General features: G+C 38.9%; 1 pseudogene; it reads left to right on the forward strand.

The window, feature by feature from the left end:
* Positions 1-976: 976 nt before the first annotated feature.
* On the forward strand, positions 977-18,092 carry LOC131224157 (ABC transporter C family member 3-like; annotated as a pseudogene).
* The last annotated feature ends 204 nt before the right edge of the window (positions 18,093-18,296 follow it).

Consider the following 18,296-nt stretch of genomic DNA (forward strand, 5'->3'; position numbering starts at 1 on the left):
GCAGGAAGTTCCTGCGAAAGGCTTTCGCAGGAAATCCGCGTCCGAAAGTATCATGGGTCCAGAGAGCGAGAGAGGTCAAGATGGTCCAGAAAGCAATGGCTAGAAAACGCGTAAGAGCAAATCGTTTTCAACTTCCAATGAGATTGAGAATAAGCATGCATGAAATAGACTTTGGCTGGAAACCGCGTGACAGCCAGTCATTTTCAACTTCCAATGAGATTAGTAAAAGCTTGCTCCATTGTCGATTCCAATTGCATTGTTAGACGTACTCAAGTGACGTCACCAAGTTATGTGGGCCCTACCATGATGTATGTTTTGTATCCACACCGTCTATACTTTTAGAGATCATTTTAAGGCATGATACAAAGAATGAGGTAGAGTTGAGGTTGGAGTGGACCCCACCACAGAAAACAGTAGAGAGAGTGACGCCCACTGTTGAAACCCTCCGAAGGTCCACCATAATGTTTTTTTGAGATCCAACCTATTCATGTGTTAAAGCAAACATGAAAGAAGGGTAAAAAAACAAATATCAGCTTGATTGAAAGCTTTTGTGGCCCTTAAAGCTTTTTAATGTGGGCGTCACTCTCCCCACTATTTTATGAGGTGGGGTCCACTAGAGCTTTGGATCTGACTCATTCTTTAAATTATTTCCTAATATGATCTCTCCAAATAGACCAATACAAAACATACTTGACTGTAGGGCCCACATAACTTGGTGACGCGACTTTGGGAGCGAATTAGCTACTCAACTTGTCAGTATCTAATCCACGTCCTCATTAGACTAGCTCTGTCAGTATCTAATCCGCGTCCTCGTTAGACTAGCTGGCTTGGAAGCGGATTAGCTAGTGACAGGTTGAGTAGCTGGACTTAGCTAGTAAAGTGATATCACCAAGTTCAGTGGCCCCACCATTATGTATGTTTTGTATCCACACTTTCCATCCATTTGGAGAGATCATACTAGGGAGTAGAACTGGGCATGTCCGACCCGATCGGACTTGATTCGAACCGAAGCGACGGCTTGAATCGATGTGAATCGAGTAGGGCCATCCAGATCCGACAGTTTTTTTGGATCGAGTTCAAATTGTGGTCAATTCAGACCGATCCGATCCGATTCGACCCGATCCGAATAGATATATGCATAGCACACAAGTCAGATGACAACGAGGATTTGGTTGCTTTGGAGAGGATGCTCTACTCTGCAATGGAATATGCTATAGCAGAAGCTGTTTTGGCTGTTGCTGGGAAATCTTTGGTTTTGCTGCTCTTGGCGATGGGCTTGCTGTCAAAGCAAATGGTTGTTTTGCCAAGAGCAGTTGACTTAAACGAGAAGGATGTTCCAGCTGTCATCGGCAGAAGCAAACCCATGGTTGCTGCTCCTGAAAACAAGGATGATGATGAGGATGACGAAGGAGAGGAACATGATGATGATGGAGGTGAGGATGAGTGTATGAGGGGTGTCAAAAAATGGCAAAAAATGTAGTAGCTTTCGAGGATTTCATTCCTCTAATGGCAGAAAAGCTTGGAGAAGGTCTTATGGACCGATCCGAATCGTGCCTAACCCGATCCGACTCGATTTTCCTGATCGAGTCGGACTCGGATCAGATCAGGCCAGTCGTGCATCGGATCGGTTTGAGTTAGATGTCCCGGACTCAGTCCCAGATCAGATCGAGTTTGGGTCAGGCCATATAGATTTCGAACCGAGTCGAGTTGGGCCCAATCCGATCCAACTCGATCCGATGCCCAGCTCTACTAGAGAGCAATCCCAAAAAATGATTCATATCCAAAGCTCCAATGGACCCAACATGGAAAATAGTGGGGAGAGTGATGCTCGCCGTTAAAAACTTCTAAGGGCCACGAAAGTTTTTGATCAAGCCGATATTTTTGTTTTCCTTTCTTTCATGTCTATGATAACTTATGAAAAAGTTGGATCTCAAATAAACATCATGGTGGACCTTAGGAAAGTTTCAATGGTGGGCGTCACTCTCCCCGCTATTTTCTGTGGTAGGGTCCACTACTGCTCTGGATCTGACCCATTCTTTGTCTCATATCCTAAAATGATCTCTCCAAATGGATTGATGGTGCGGATACAACACATATATCATGGTGGGCTTTACAAAACTTGGTAACGTCACTTCGGTAGCAGTATGGCTACTCAACCTGTCAGTAGCTAATCTGTGTCCAGCTGGCTTACCTTGTCTAAGCAAGTGTTCGGATGCATAAAATCATTCAACGACATGGATAATTATAATGATTATGCTTTCTAATACTATTCACAAATAAATTAATAATTAAAAAAAAAAAAAAAACTTTTGACTATCTCATATATAAATTTATCAAAAAATAAAAAAAGATCTGGCTGATTCAAATCTTAAGTAAGCCACTATAAAATATTATTACTAGGACCTCTAAATTCACATGGTATGGCTCAAGGGGAGTGGATTTGGTGTTTTTCAGATATTACCTTGACCATGTAAGGCCCACCATGATGTATTTGTTGTACATATAAATATGTTTGTTCATCTATTTTTCCATCTCATTTTAGGGCGCAATCCCAAAACTTAAGGAGATCCAAATTTCAGGTGGACCATACTTTTGGAAACAGTTGTGAATCACCATTAAAAACTTTTTGTTGTCAACAAATGTTTTGGATCAAGCTTATCTTTGTATTTTCCCTTTATCCATGTCTGATTGAAGTTATCAACAAGTTAGATGGCAAATAAACATTACAGGAACTTTATATGGACCCTAAAATGTTTTTAATGGTGAGGCATTCAATAACCACTGCTTCTTGTGATGTGGTCTACAGGAGATTTGGATTTGCTTAATTTTTGAGATGACATTCTAAAATGGATTAGAAAATAGATAGAAAGTGTGGATATACAATACATAATCAATGTGAGCACCACGGTGGGTAACAACTAATTGGCTCCCCTGAGTTGAATGGGAAGGATGGCTTACAAACAACTCAGTAGGCCTCAAACAAAATTAATGGTGGGTGTTCCATCTCAACCTTTATCTGATGGTATGGGTACCTAAGTTTTGGGCAGTCATGCCTTTTGGCTTTAGATTACAAACAAGGTGGTTTAATTGGTAGATAGGGTGGGTTCAACCATGGCAGTCATGCCTCTTGGCTTTAGATCACGAACAGGGTGGTTTAATTGATAGATAGTGTGGGTTCCACCCACATTGCTTTATAGACTTGGTTCTTACTCGAGGTGTACACGAGATGAACCGAGTTGAGCTGGGCACAGCTTGAACTTGGCTCGGCTCGGTCCTCGAGTCTGAGTAGCCAGTTTTGCTCGGTTCAGTCAGCGGCTCGAGCCAGTTCGAGTTGAGTTCGAGTCAAGATCGAGACGAGTTCGCTTGTGCAGCATTTTCATAAACACATAAATTATACCTTTAAAATCTCACTACATGTAAAACAACAGCAGTGGTTTTCCAAGTATTTTATCAAATACCTTATAAGCAACATAAAAATCAAGGAAAAAAAAGATATTTGTTTCATATACATACTTTTCTTATCATCAGCCACCTTTCATTGAGTCATTTCATCAAACATTTGACGAGCAACATCAATATCAAAGTAACCAAGTCATCGAACTGGCTCAATTTGACTTGGGTTCGATCCGAGCCAAGTCAAGCTTGGGCAAGCTCAAACTCGTTCAAAATTTTTTCAAGCTCAAAAAATCAGATCTACTCAACTTGAACTCATTTTCGAACCGAGTCAAGTCAAGCTTTTTCAAGTTGAGTTGAGGAAGCTAACCGAGCTAACTCAGTTCATGTACAACCCTAGTTCTTACTACCGTGGTGGTAAATTTAGATAATAAGTGAAAATGTCATTTCTATCTAAACGAATGAAAATCTCATTTCTCATTAAATATTTTTATTTTGAATATGTAATAAATGTGAATAAATTTTAATTATTAATTAGAAAAGTTTTCTTTACCATTCAAACACTAGAAAGCATCAAATCAAATAAATTGGAGATCGAACTTTGATAATTTCATTTTGAAACGGATGGTGAAGAAGGAAATTGCATTTTAATAAATTCTACATTTTGAAATCAATAATTGCAATTGAATTTGAGAAAGCATCGAACCAACATTACCAACCATATTTCAGAATATAGTGTTATCTTATGGACCACATGTGTATCACGCGCATGTGGACCATCGAGATCAAAACATAGGCAAGGATCAACGATTGCCAAAGATCCGTCTATTGGATGGTCTGGATCATCCAATCAAGAGCCTGGGACCGGATGGTGATGAAATAATAAGAGGGTCTACATGCATCAGCTAACGATCCGTTGATCCAGACGGTTGAGAACAACCAGACAAAGTAAACTTAAGGCATGGGAAAATTAAGGGCCCACCATCACACGGTCCGAATCTATTATTGGATCATCGGTACATACACTGAAGAAGTTTTAGTCAAGCCAACCCGAATCAATCAACTGCAACTGATGCGATGAAAGTCCTCCAAGATGGTCCACCACATTCGTCGTATTTGGAAGCTGATTGCCTTTGTTCCCGGGTAGCTTAGTGATATTCCTTTGCCCAGGGCTGTGGGGCCAGAGAGATGCCCGTGACAAATCCACTCCGTCCATCTGTTTTACAAGAACACAATAGAATGAAAATTTAAAAATCAGGAAGATCCAAAACTCGTGTGGGCCATACCACACGAAATGGTGGGGATTGAATGCCTGGGGTGACAGAAGTTTTGTATCAGGATGATACTTGAGCCTACAGTTTATCTGGTTGCTAATAACCATATGAACGGTTTGGATGGTATATAAACATCATGTTCAGCTCCAGGAAGGTTTCAACGGTGGACGTTTCCGTTCCCACTGTTTCGTTTGTTGTGGTCCACTTCAGCTTGTATTTGCCTGATTTTTATAACCTTATCCTATTGTAGTCTTTCAAAACAGATGAACGGATTAGATTTACCACGGACATATCTATGGATCCACAAAGCCTCGGGCACAGAGACATCACTGTGCCCAGGGTGACAGGCAATCCCTTTCGTCCTATTTTCCCATTGCGGTACTGACCGTGGGGCCCACCTTGATGTATTTATTCTATATCCACACTGGCCATCCGTTTTTCCAGATCATGCTAAGGTATAAGCTCAAAATGAAACCAGATCCAAATCTAAGGTGGACCATACCATAGGAAACAGTTTTGGATCAAGCTGATATTTATTTCTTTTTTTCTTTTCTTTTTTTGAAAAAATAAACATTAACAAAACATTACTGGGAGCCCTAAGAAGTTTTTATTGGTGAAGCATTCAATCACGTAGGTCCACCTGAGATTTGAATCTGCTTGGCTTTTGAAATCATTTTCTGATATGGAAAAGCGGATGGACGGTGTAGATATAGATTACATATATCAAGGTGGGCCAACGGTAAAGGCCGCACCGTCTTAAGTGAGCCCGGGGCCACACCTAATCCGCTCCCATTTTCCACTACGCGTTTACGCGATCCTCGGGCATCTTAGCGCATGATACTTAATACGCAGGCGAGTACACGTAAATTGTACACGTGGCATATATAAATCAAATGAAACCTCTTAAATTGTGTAAACAACTGTAGCCAGAATACGATCCGAAAGTCAGATTAGATGATACTAACCTCTGATTGGTGGACCCCTTTTTTCTTAAATTGGAGCGAGGAATTAGTTTCATATCAACCGTTCAATTAAAATGTTCACCAACATCATCGTTTCTCGATTGCATGAATGTAATTTTTACTTATGATACATCTGAGATAGGACACATAAATTGGACAGTTGAGTTTGGGGTTTTTATATGCCACGTGTTCAGTTTCTCAGTGACTGAGTAGGTTTGGAAGCAATAGGATCCTTACTCTTGCTCCGGTGGTAGCCTCTCAAGGGTTTCAACAGTCGGTGAAGGGTTCGAATATTCGTGGGTGGTGAAATCTCACTACTGTGTGAATATGTTTGGGGGTGCGTGTGTTAAAATCAAGCAGATCCAAATCTCATGTGTGCAGACCCACGCATTGGGTGGTGAGCTAAACCAGTTCTATCCACATTGTTCATCCATTTGGAGAGGCCAATTTAAAACATGATGTAAAGAATAAGTTAGATCTAAAGCTGGACTGGACTCTGCCATAAAAAGCAGGAGTTTGAATGCCTACTATTAAAAACTTCTGAAGGTCACAGAAATTTTTGATCACTTGTTAACTCATGTACAGGTTCAATCTTAAATAAGCATTTTGGTTGACATTTAAGGAAAAAAAATTAACAGTAGAAGTCACTCTTCCAGTCTTCGTACCATTATATTATTATTATTATTATTATTATTTAGAAATCACTCTAATTTTAAAATATATCTCATTTTTCATCTCATACTTTAAAATAACCTCCCCAAATGAATGGACAGTACAGGGAATCGATACCAAGACCTCAGTATTGAAACGAGGTATCTTTCACTCAATCTACCTCTTGATCTATGGATCAAGGTGTAAATATTTGTTTAATGTACATGCCTTGCTTGCCACCAGCTAAACCTTCCTTGCCACCGGCCACATTTGGTTGAGTCATTTTATTAAATAGTTGGTGAGCAACATCAATGGCAAAGTAACTCAGTCATTGAACTGGTTCGATTCAAGTCGAGTTGAGCTAGGGCTGCTTGAACTCAGCTCAAATTCATTTTCAAGCTCAAAAAATCAGCTTAATTCGACTCAAACTCAACTTTGAACCGAGTCGAATCAAGCTTTTTCGAGTTGAGTCGAGTGAGCTAACCGAGCTATCTCTGTTCATGTACACCCCTAGATAAAATACATATAAATTGTTGCCAGCTGTATTAATTTGATATTGTTTTTTTTCTAATTATTATTTTATATTTTTTTGCTGTCATTTAAGTTTTTTAATTTTATCTATAAATTGGATGGTAAATAAATATCAGTAATAGGTCACACAAAGGTTTCAACAATGGAAATCATCATGCCCACGGAAGTTGATTGCGTCTGACCTTGCTTGTATAATAAACTGTCCAACCAGCACTCTTGTGGGGCCCACCGTGATGTATTTATTTATCTAATCCGTTTATTCATTTTCTTAGATCAGTTTAAAGATTGAATTAAAATTTGAGGCATATCCAAAACTCAATTGGAGCACACCAAATATGATTCTTGCATTTAATGCAACTTAAGCTCGTTATTTGGTGTGGTCTATTAAAAGTACGATCTGCCTTATTTTTGGTCTCATTCCTTAATATTATATGATAAAATAAATGGACAGCGTGGATGACCAGATACAACATGGTGGACCCCATAGGAGTGCTGGTCGGACTCATTGTCCAAGTGGATGTCGGACGTAATCGATTTCCTATTTCCACGACTTCCCGGGCTGCGGTCCACTTCGGAGGCGGATTGCCTACTGAGTAACTCAGTATGCTAAAGCTTACTGAGTAAACTTTGTGAGGTCCACTAGGATCTATATATTTTATCCAATCCGTCCATATATTTTACCAGATGATTTTAGGGCGTTAGCCGTAAAGTGAAACATATAGAAAGCTAAAATGTACCACACCACGTGAATCATTGTGAATTGAGTGTCTACCGTTGAAAATTTCTTGAGGGCCATAGAAGTTTTGGATCAATCTTATATTTGTTTTTTCCATTCATCCATGTTTTTTTAATCTTATGAGAAGTTTGGATGACAAATAAACATCACTGTGAGGCCTAGCAAGGTTTCGACGGTGGAAATCATTATTTCCACTGTTTCCTGCGGTATGGTCCACTTAATCTTTGGATAAGCTTCAATTTTGGGATCAACCCTAAAATGATCTGGAAAAACGGATGGACAGTGTGGATAAACTACATAAATTCACAGTGGGCCTAAAAGAGTTTACTCAGTGCGATAAGAGCGTACTGAGTGACTCAATACACAATCCGGTTTCATGAAATATGTATACATCATGCTGGGCTAACCCAGTGTCGCTACTGGACAGTACTCTGTGGGCTCCACAATGATTATGTATTTTATCCATGTCGTCCATTCATTTTAGATCATTATTTTCCGTCGTAAGCCTAAAAATGAGATTGATCCATAGACTATACGTCATAGGAAAATAGTGGTAACTGAACTTCGACCGTTAAAAACTTTATAGGTTCATTGTAATGTTTATTTATCATGTAAACCTGTTGATTGTGTGAAAGAGACCAGTTGAAGGAAAGTAAAATATCATCTTGATCCAAAACTTTTGTAGTTCTAAGAAGTTTTTAATGGTGGGTGTTTAATTGCCACTGTTTCCTGTGGTGTAGTTCACCTTACACTTTGATCTCTCTCATTTTTTGTCTCATGATTTATAATGATCTAAAAAAATAAATCAACAGCTTAGATATAACAAAAATATTATTGCGGGCACAAAGAGCACTGTCCAGTAGGCAATCCTGGTCTCCAGTATCCGTCTCAATCACCACCGTATCACCAAGACCCTTAAAATTGTTAACAAAATATGTATGGCAGGAGTGTCTACTCGGCCTTTTGGGTTCAAAAACGGTGATTTTTGTTACCCATCAGGTAGAGTTTCTACGTCATGCAGACCTTATCCATCCTGGTGAGCAGTTTTCCATTCGTATTTTTTCATTGGTTTGATTTCTATAACTCTCGTTAAGCGTGGATCTATAATGTGTTCACACCCTAAGTATAGGGTTGTGATGTAGTAATAAACTTAGTGAGACCGAGGTCGGTTGAAACTTGTACTTAATCTGAGATTAATTAGAATTATAATTAGGCTAAGATGAAATCTAAATCGAATGAATTTGAGAGAATAATGGTGAAATATTAATTTAAAACTTAAAGAATTTAAATCGAATGAATTTAAGAGAATAATGGTGAAATATTAATCTAAAACTTAAAGAATTTAAATCGAATGAATTTGAGAGAATAATGGTGAAATATTAATCTAAAACTTAAAGAATTTAGAGGTAAAAAATTAGGAATTCAAAGGATCCACTTGTAGAAGCCAGAGAGATCTTATGCTTGGTTCAAGAATTCAATTGGACTTAGAGTCCTATCTTCGTCCAGTTGAAGGGTGTAACCATGAAAATCAAAACTGAACTTCCTTTGATCTAGTTTTCAAGAAATGAAAGGTATAAGACTTAGAATGGATTCCGTCACCAAATCATGCTCAGGAGACAAAGTAAACAACAGAATTAAACTAAATAACCACTAATCAAAGGATATATGAAAGTTAGAAAGGGTTTCATCATCCAACCATGCCCAGGAGACGATGGTGAACAACAAAGCTTCCTAATGTCATAATCATAAAAAGAAAAGAAACATACTTGAAGCTATTGCAGACCTATTGTAATTTTAGTCACAACAGACCGTTAAAAGCTAAAACTTTTCTCTTAATTAAACTAAAATCAACATCAGTTTAATCTAAACAAAAGACACAAGCAAAAAGTCTTCCCATGGCGCTACAAGCTTCACCTCTTAGATATGGCTAAGAGGTTAAGCCACTCATGAACATGGTCAGACTAAACATCTTGTAAGAAGATAAGGGAGAAAGAAAAGAAACCCTAGAGGAGGGATGAAGAATGAAAAATAGATGGCCGGCTGACGTCTCTCTCTTTCTTCTTAACTTCCCAGCTCTTCCTCACGTTCTCTCTCTCTTTCTTATAAGCAGGGAAGGACGGTGGATGAGAGTTGGTGGGAATTTTCGCAGCCACGTGCGCAGGGAGGAGAGCTTACGCAGAGCTGGAGGCTGTGGGAATTCGGACAGAAGCTTCCTTTACGCAGCACAGCTACGGTTTGATGTGAATTTCAGCAAAATCCTTCATCTGATGCGAGATCCAACCCATTCAGGTCCCTTGGACTTGGTCGGCCCAACCTTGGGACGATTTTGAACGGCCAGGATCGTGGGAACGATCCTGTTCACGAGTGCAAAACGGCCTGGATCAGTTGGGTCTCGGACGCGCGCAAACAGAGCCTGCGCTCTTGCGCTGTGCTGATGGTGGGGCCCATGAAAGGCTTCTACAGATAAATCCACTCCGTTCATTGAATTCTAATAGAAATTTCGGTGGGGAATGGTCTGATTCCATTCAGATTCGGTGTGGTCCACAGAGCTCTTCTTGCACCGTCCATCTTCCTTCTGAACGCCTGTAATCATATCATCACTGATGCTTGGAAATTTTCCACCTATATCTTAGTAATAAGGACCTCGGGGTTCTAATGAACGGTCCAGATTAATAATCTGATCCATGATTGTGGCCCACAAAGACTCAACCGCAAGTACTTGTGCGGACGCTGGAGAAGAGAAACAAAAAAAAAAAACGAATTTTCTGTTTTTGACGGTCAAAGGCGTTTTGACCGTCCTTGAGATTACGGTGCACGGCTAGTGCATGTGTACCCCATGTACATACAGTGTAGTGTGAGGTCCATCATGATGATCTTATAAAATCTTCTCCGTCCATCCTTCTTTTATCCTCATATAATGGAATGAATCCAAATTTAAAACATATACAGATCTCATGTGGACCCATGTTGATGATTCATGGGATGATCTGACCATTGGGCCACTTACACAGGGATTCATTGGTTGAAATTTAACGTGTACGGTTAATTTATAGTCCTTAGTCCGTATATGAAGTTTCAAGCCAAACGGATGGTGATAACCCTATGATCTTGTATTCTGGATGAATTTCAGACCTTTTTAAAGTGACGGACTGGATCTCCTCGAATCCCAGGCGTGTAAATTCTTCGATCACAGTCCTCTGGAGTCTGTCACTTGCCTTGGTGATTTATAAGCATTAAATTCATGCCTTTAGCATCCTTTTTAGTCCAAGCTCATAAATTCACCTTGCAACATAACATGATTAAAATAGGATGTTAAACAGTATGATGTTCGTAAAACCATGCAATAACTGGGTCTAATATGCAATATTTGACCCTCAACACAATGTATAAGAAAGACTATTTTCTATGATTTTACAGGTTATGAGAGATGGAATGATCACACAAGCAGGCAAGTACAACGACATTCTTAATTCAGGAACGGATTTTATGGAACTGGTTGGTGCACATAAGAAAGCTTTGTCAACCCTTGATTCTATGGAGACGTCCTGCAATACCCAGCAACTTACTGCTGAAAGTTTGTGTGCTCATGTGAAAGATGGTTTATGTAAGAATACAAGAATTGAGCAAAGAAGAGGAGAGATATCAACTGAATGGAAAGACCGATGAAATAACTGGACAGAACAGACAGCTCATCCAAGAGGAAGAAAGGGAGAAAGGAAATGTTGGTCTGTCTGTCTACTGGAATACATTACAGAGTCTCATGGGGGAGTTCTTGTACCACTGATATTGCTGGCCCAAATTTTCTTTCTGCTTCTTCAGATAGGCAGCAATTATTGGATGGCTTGGGCAGCTCCCGTGTCAGAAGATGCAGAACTGCGAGTTAGAGGTTCACTTCTCATCGTTGTCTATGTCGTTTTGGCCCTCGGGAGCTCCATTTGTGTCCTTGTAAGAGCTTTGATTCAAGCAATAGCTAGTTATAAGACGGCTACATTGCTATTTAACAAAATGCATACGTGCATCTTTAGGGCTCCAATGTCATTCTTTGACGCCACTCCAAGTGGGCCTATACTTAACAGAGTAAGCGAACATCTCTCCTCTTTCGTAATGCAAGCCATGTCACTATTTTCAGGCATGTTTAGACATTCAATTGAGATAAACTGAAAAAATTCAATCCAACAACTGTTAAACGGGCCAGCTCTACTCCATTCATAATGAGAAATGGGTCCCCAAAATTACCATTGCAATCATTTCAAGTCACACTTGCAATGCTTGAAATTACAATTTGCGGTTTGGTCATGATTATGAATTAAAATGCTGTCATCCTCACTTTGGTCATGTCTTCACTTTGAATTGCTTATTCCAATTAAATAGAATTGAACATCCAACCCCACCCTTGATGATTCTAAGAGCCAATGTTGTCTGTTAATTGGGTGTCTTTTTGTTCTTGCAGGCATCAACCGATCAAAGTGCAGTTGATGTATCGATTCCATTTCAGATAGGATCAGTTGCCTTTTCAACCATACAACTACTGGGAATCATAGCAGTAATGTCACAGGTTGCGTGGCAGGTTTTCGTCGTTTTTATCCCAACAGTTGCTGCTTGCATTTGTTATCAGGTAATGCATATGCCTATGTTGAACATAGGAACAGTAGTTCAAAAACCAAAGAATCTTGTTGGGGTTATCTTGTCAGCTACTTGATAATTAACACCATGGTTCACTCTTTGAAATTTTCAAATTGGCTATGACCAGAGCAATTGGATGGGTAATGAGATATCATATGACTCATGAAGTTGAAATACCGATTTCATTACTGCTATCCCTTTTCCCAATGATATGGTGTTTTCATGCACATTTTGGCCGTGTTTGGATTCTCAATTCAATCAAATTTGCAATAAGTCAATTCAATAAAGTGGGAATTACAGAACTCTGGGCTTTGGTTATAATTGTGAGTTGCCATCCCCATTTGATCATTTTGTTTATATCAGATCATAGACTGTTTAGTAGTAAGGTTACAGTTCCGAAACTACAAATTGTCAAACTAGTGACTTCGATCCAAATGAATCCGCTTACAACCAATCTCATTACGCCACGGCGGTACTACATCACTGCAGCACAAGAACTCTCCCGTTTTGTTGGAGTACGCAATGCTCCTATCATACAACATTTTGCCGAATCAATATCGGGATTGACGACAATCAGGAGTTTCAACCAGGAATCAAGATTCATGAGAGAAACTCTCCATCTGATTGATGGGCATTCCCAACCTAAGTTTCATAATGCCAGTGCAATGGAATGGTTATGCTTCCGCTTGGATATGTTGTCATCTATTACATTTGCGTTCTCTTTGGTAATCATGATCTCAATGCCTATGGGAGTAATTAATCCAAGTAAGAAATTCTGAAACTTTTAAATTTAAAAATAATAAATAAATAAATAAATAAAATCCAATTGTGACCGTTGATTGTCGACATGTGGCATTGGAATTTCACTCATTGCTTTCCTACTTTCAGGCATTGCGGGCTTAGCGGTGACATATGGGCTTAATTTGAATGCACTCCAGGCATTGGTTATCTGGAATCTTAGCAATCTTGATAATAAAATCATATCCGTTGAGAGAATACTTCAGTACACATGCATCCCTGGAGAATCTCTGCTTGTGGTAGAAGCAAACAGACCAGATCGTAATTGGCCATCACATGGACAAATTGACATCAATGATTTGCAGGTGAGCTCAAGTCTCATTTTTATGGAAGCTTCTTTGGAATTCATATTTTCATCACTGATTATTTGATTATCAGCTGTTTTATGCCATGGTCAACCCTTTATACCGAGTGAAACAACCCATGTTGTATGATGTTATTGAAATGCATATTAGTGTATTATCATATTAGTTCCTATCATGGTTTTTGGACTTGGCGGCTCGGATTGACTTGTTTGGTCTGTAGTAGTGTCACGACTTGCCTGAGTCAGCAGGTATATCGGCCCAACTCACCTGAGTCAGGGGTGATTTTGGGGGCCAACTAATGGTATTGAACTGGATCAGGTGAATCTGATTCTAATCATATGAGTCATATCGGAATCGTTCGAGTCTTAAATCCATGGGTTCCAATAAGGTACTTGAAAACGTATGTACATAAACTGAAATGTGCTAAAGCTATATGACAAGGCTTTGGGAATTGAGTGCAAATTAAATGTTAAGATAGCTAGATTGATTCTAATTGTAAAGTCAGATCATAAATTAAAAGATTTACTGATTTTTTGAGAAGTATTTATTGATTTTTTTTATAGAAGTAAAAATTATATCGGAAACTGGTTGGACAAAATCAACCACATTCTAACATTTCACATCAGATGCAACCGATTCATAATGTTTCATGTCATTTCAATGTGGTATTGAACTATATTTAGCGTTCACAGCAATTGACATTAAAAAGTCGGGGATCTTTGGTAGCAGGATTTGGATTCTGACTTAACAATCCAAATCCTGGATTTTCAAATCAGATTTTGCATTCGTTCTGTTGCATTTGGCAGCATGGATTTTCAATCCTGCAGAATCCAGAAATTATGTTTGGTAGCATGGATATTTACTTGGCCCTTAAAGGAGATGAGAAAGCAGTTATGACAGTTGGAGAGGACTGAAAATCTATGATTTTGCACCCCACCTTTTCTAGTGGATTCTAAAAGGGACCCTTTTGAGGATTTCCACTCCAAAGTGGATTTGAAATCTAGGATTTTGGGGGTGCCAAACATGATTTGGATTGAAAAATCCTGGATTCCAATTCCTAACTGGTTCATGCTGGCAAACGACCCCTAGTATTCATTCGTGATTCTATTTCGTCAGCCTTCAGTCCATAAGATGAAACAAAATTAAAACCATTACTGCTCATGAAACTCTATTTCATTACAATTTTAAGAGATTGCCACAGTTCTTATATAGTTATAATCAAACAGGATTCAAGTCCAATCAAGAGTAGCTTTTTGCTTTATTCAGGTTGAATAATATGATTTTTAAGTCTGCTGTACAATTAGTGTACAGATAACAGCAGAAAACAAATAAAATAATAAATTAAGTTTTGTCCTAATGACCATAGACAGCTCTGTCTGATAGTATTTGCATCGCTGTTCCCCAGCCCAGATCAAATAGGTTTGATGTAAGCTGGACAGACCATGGTCGAGCTTTTGCCACATTACCATGTTGGTGAAACGGTATTTGTAAAGCTGACCTCAAGTAGCTGGGACATGGCTATGATGATGATGATGAAAACAATGATTCTCCTAATAACCATAATGATGATTATTATTATTAATAACCAATGGTCCCATTGCCATGATGATACCAATGGCAAATCTTTATTTATTTTATATGTGCTTATGTTGAAATAACAATAATCTCTGTATGGCATATGATGTATATGTACAGACATTTTAGTGTAACAGGTTTGAATGCATCTTGCTTGCCTTTCAAAGAATAGCTCATTGCTCAGTATGGTTCGTCTCTATGCTAATGGGTGCAGGTCGCCCACATATGCCTCTTGTTATAAAAGGTCTCACATGCAGTTTTGCCGAAGGAATGAAGATTGGGATTGTTGGGAGAACCGGGAGTGGAAAGTCTACTCTCATACAAACACTCTTCTGTATCATAGAACCTGCAAGTGGTCAGATTCTCATTGATGGCGTTGACATCTCAACAATAGGATTGCATGATCTAAGGTCCAGATTAAGCATCATCCCGCAGGATCTGACTATGTTTGGGGGGACTGTGCGGAGCAACCTTGACCCACTTGAAGAGTATACAGATGAACAGATTTGGGAGGTTCATTGGTTTTACTACGCACACATCTCTAATAATATTCTCATACTTGTTGTTTGATGCTTGCGCATGATGATTTGCTAATGCAATATCTCTTTTGTTTCAGGCTCTAGACAAGTGCCACTTGAGAGAAGTTAGTAAGAAAGAGGAAAAGCTTTATTCCGCAGGTTCTGTTCATACTTAGATTCATCACATAATTGTTAACTGGCATAGGTGGGATGGACCTCTTGGTAAGCGATGATCAGGTGGGACCCATCAAAGGGTTGTGCCTTGATTTCCCACTAACAGATTATCCTAGCTTCCATTGAAATCAGACAGTTCCAACAAATTGTCCACAGTTAAGAAGAATCCAATCAGACATTTAGATCACCAGATGGAGGAGAATTGTGGGGTATTTCCATTCACAAGCCTAGAATGAACAATTTGGAATTTTGGACAACTTAAATGTGGGGCCCATTTGTATAGTTTGTGAAAGCGTTTGCACGTGGCAGAAGCGGAATAAATCAAATCAAATCAAATCAAATCTATTTTAGTCATTCATGAATTAACATGAATTTAAAACCAACAGTATTGTTTATGGATTTATGGAGAATGGAAGACGATCAGTGCCTCGCTCTCTCTCTCTCCTTCTCTCAAACCAACCACCTTAGCATTTTCGCTTTATGTATAGCTTTCCTAGAGCATGGAACTCTATGGGGCTTCCTTGGCTGCTCTCATGTATGTAAAAGACTTGTAAGCATTTGCCACCAAGCTCAACTTATCATAGAGAGAGCACTCTATGGAAATACTTATAGGTTAATTAAAGTGCAAGCAACACCCACAATATGCTTTCCTAACCACACAAGAACTTTGACCGATTCAAACAAGTTTGGACATTTCCACATGTACACTGCATGGATGTATGTGATCACCCTATCTTATGCTTTCATACACATCCTTCTATGTGCCGCCTTAAGGCCCACTATCCCAGACCCATCATATCCCACGGCCATAATGGATCATCCAATAACAAGTTTGAACAATTGATTTTGTAAAAAAAAAAATGCATATGATGATTTTAAAATCAATTGTTTCACCAAAACTAATTTGGTAGGCCATGTTGATCAATCATTCCGATTCTTGATATAAGACTAAACCTATAAGGGTTGTAGATCCTATGTTGAAAATCCTAATGCCCATGAGAACATGATTGATTGCCCAACTCCCCACTATCCACCTACAAGGCTCACATATTGGTGAATCAAAGCAATCAATTGAATCCTCACTAGGACCCTAAGTCCTCTTAGCATTGAAATTGCAAGCTAATACCAGACAGTTAAATTCAACCTGACTTCTTAGATCCAGTCAATGTGTATACATGCACACACCTGCAGGTGAGACAATATCTCACGGTAGAAACTCATCATATGCACAACAGTTACATCATGTATAGTGGCCCATGGATTAAGTTATTTCGAGTTATCTGTTGGCCATGATAATATTCTAGGTCTATGAAGAACAAGACAAATTGGGTCTCAATGTATTTCGTATCGAACGTATCCCACTTCATTCTCTAGGGATACAGAGACCTCAATGAAGTCTCCCAACAAATGCATCCCATTCATATCCATTCCATGAATACACAATAACAATAAGGAATAAACAAAGCATTAATAAAGAAAATAAACATAATTCATTGGACTAAAAGGGCATACATTCCAATAGTTCATTCTTCCAAGAAAATGTCCAATTGTATTTCCTCTTCTTCTTCTTCTTCTTCTTCTTTTTTATTTTTGGTAGTTTGTATTATTTGATTTAATTTTGTTCTTTTAATGTGTGTTGCAGTATCTGAAAATGGAGAGAATTGGAGTATGGGTCAGCGGCAACTGGTCTGTTTGGGTCGGGTGCTACTGAAGAAGAGCAAAGTTTTAGTGCTCGATGAAGCAACAGCGTCTGTGGATACCGTGGCTGACAAACTAATTCAGAGAACATTGAAGCAGCACTTCTCTAATTCTACAGTTATTACAATAGCACATCAAATATCATCTGTTCTTGATAGCGACAAGGTCTTGCTTCTTGATAATGGTTAGTATGAACAAATGGACTTGTTCTTTCATCCAACAATCCTTTCTAGATGCTTGATTTTGAGTTGTGTTTTGTGTTCTATCAGGGATTATTGTTGAATATGACTCTCCTACTAGATTGTTAGAGAACAAGTCATCTGCATTTGCAAAACTGGTCACAGCATACATCATGAGATAAATTTTTAGTACCAAAAAGTTGACAGGTGTCTGAAAGAAGAATTCTTCAACTGAGGTCGATTTTCACTTCAACGAAAAAGATCCAATGGTGTCAATTGCACAAGAGATCGTGTTTTACAGGTACAGTACAAGTATGTAGTCCCACTTTACATGTATGCATGCATGCATGTTCTTATGTACGTATCATCATCTTCACATCATCATAACCTTTTTCTTCTTCCCTTGAACTTGCAGGTCTCTTATTTGATGACGAGGAAGAGACTTTCTATCTGACACTGAGGTGAAAACTTCCCTCGTTAGTCTATCAATCATGTAAAAGCTTGATTTAGAGAGGAGAAAAAACAGAAAAAAATATGATGATGGGGGCCAAATGTCACATCATGCATGAGTTTACTTTAAGTTAATACAAAGGACTAGTGTTTAAAATTACAGAGCTGTTGTTGGCTCATCTGTTGTTTGGAGAAGAAATATCTATGTAATGATCAGTTCAGCTACTTTTTCATGGTTGGTCAAATGGTCCCACTCCAGCTATTCATGGGTGAGAAGATTTGGGAATTGACCAAAGTCATGGATAGACGTTCCACCAAAGCTTTCAAGGACCTGCTGCTGATGAAATACGACAAATTCAGATCCCAGAAATTAGATATCCAAGTTCTTTAATCAGATGGCTAAAATGGATATGCCCAAGGAAGAGATTA

This window comes from Magnolia sinica, chromosome 13 (genome assembly GCF_029962835.1).
Source record: "Magnolia sinica isolate HGM2019 chromosome 13, MsV1, whole genome shotgun sequence".
NCBI classification, from domain to species: domain Eukaryota; kingdom Viridiplantae; phylum Streptophyta; class Magnoliopsida; order Magnoliales; family Magnoliaceae; genus Magnolia; species Magnolia sinica.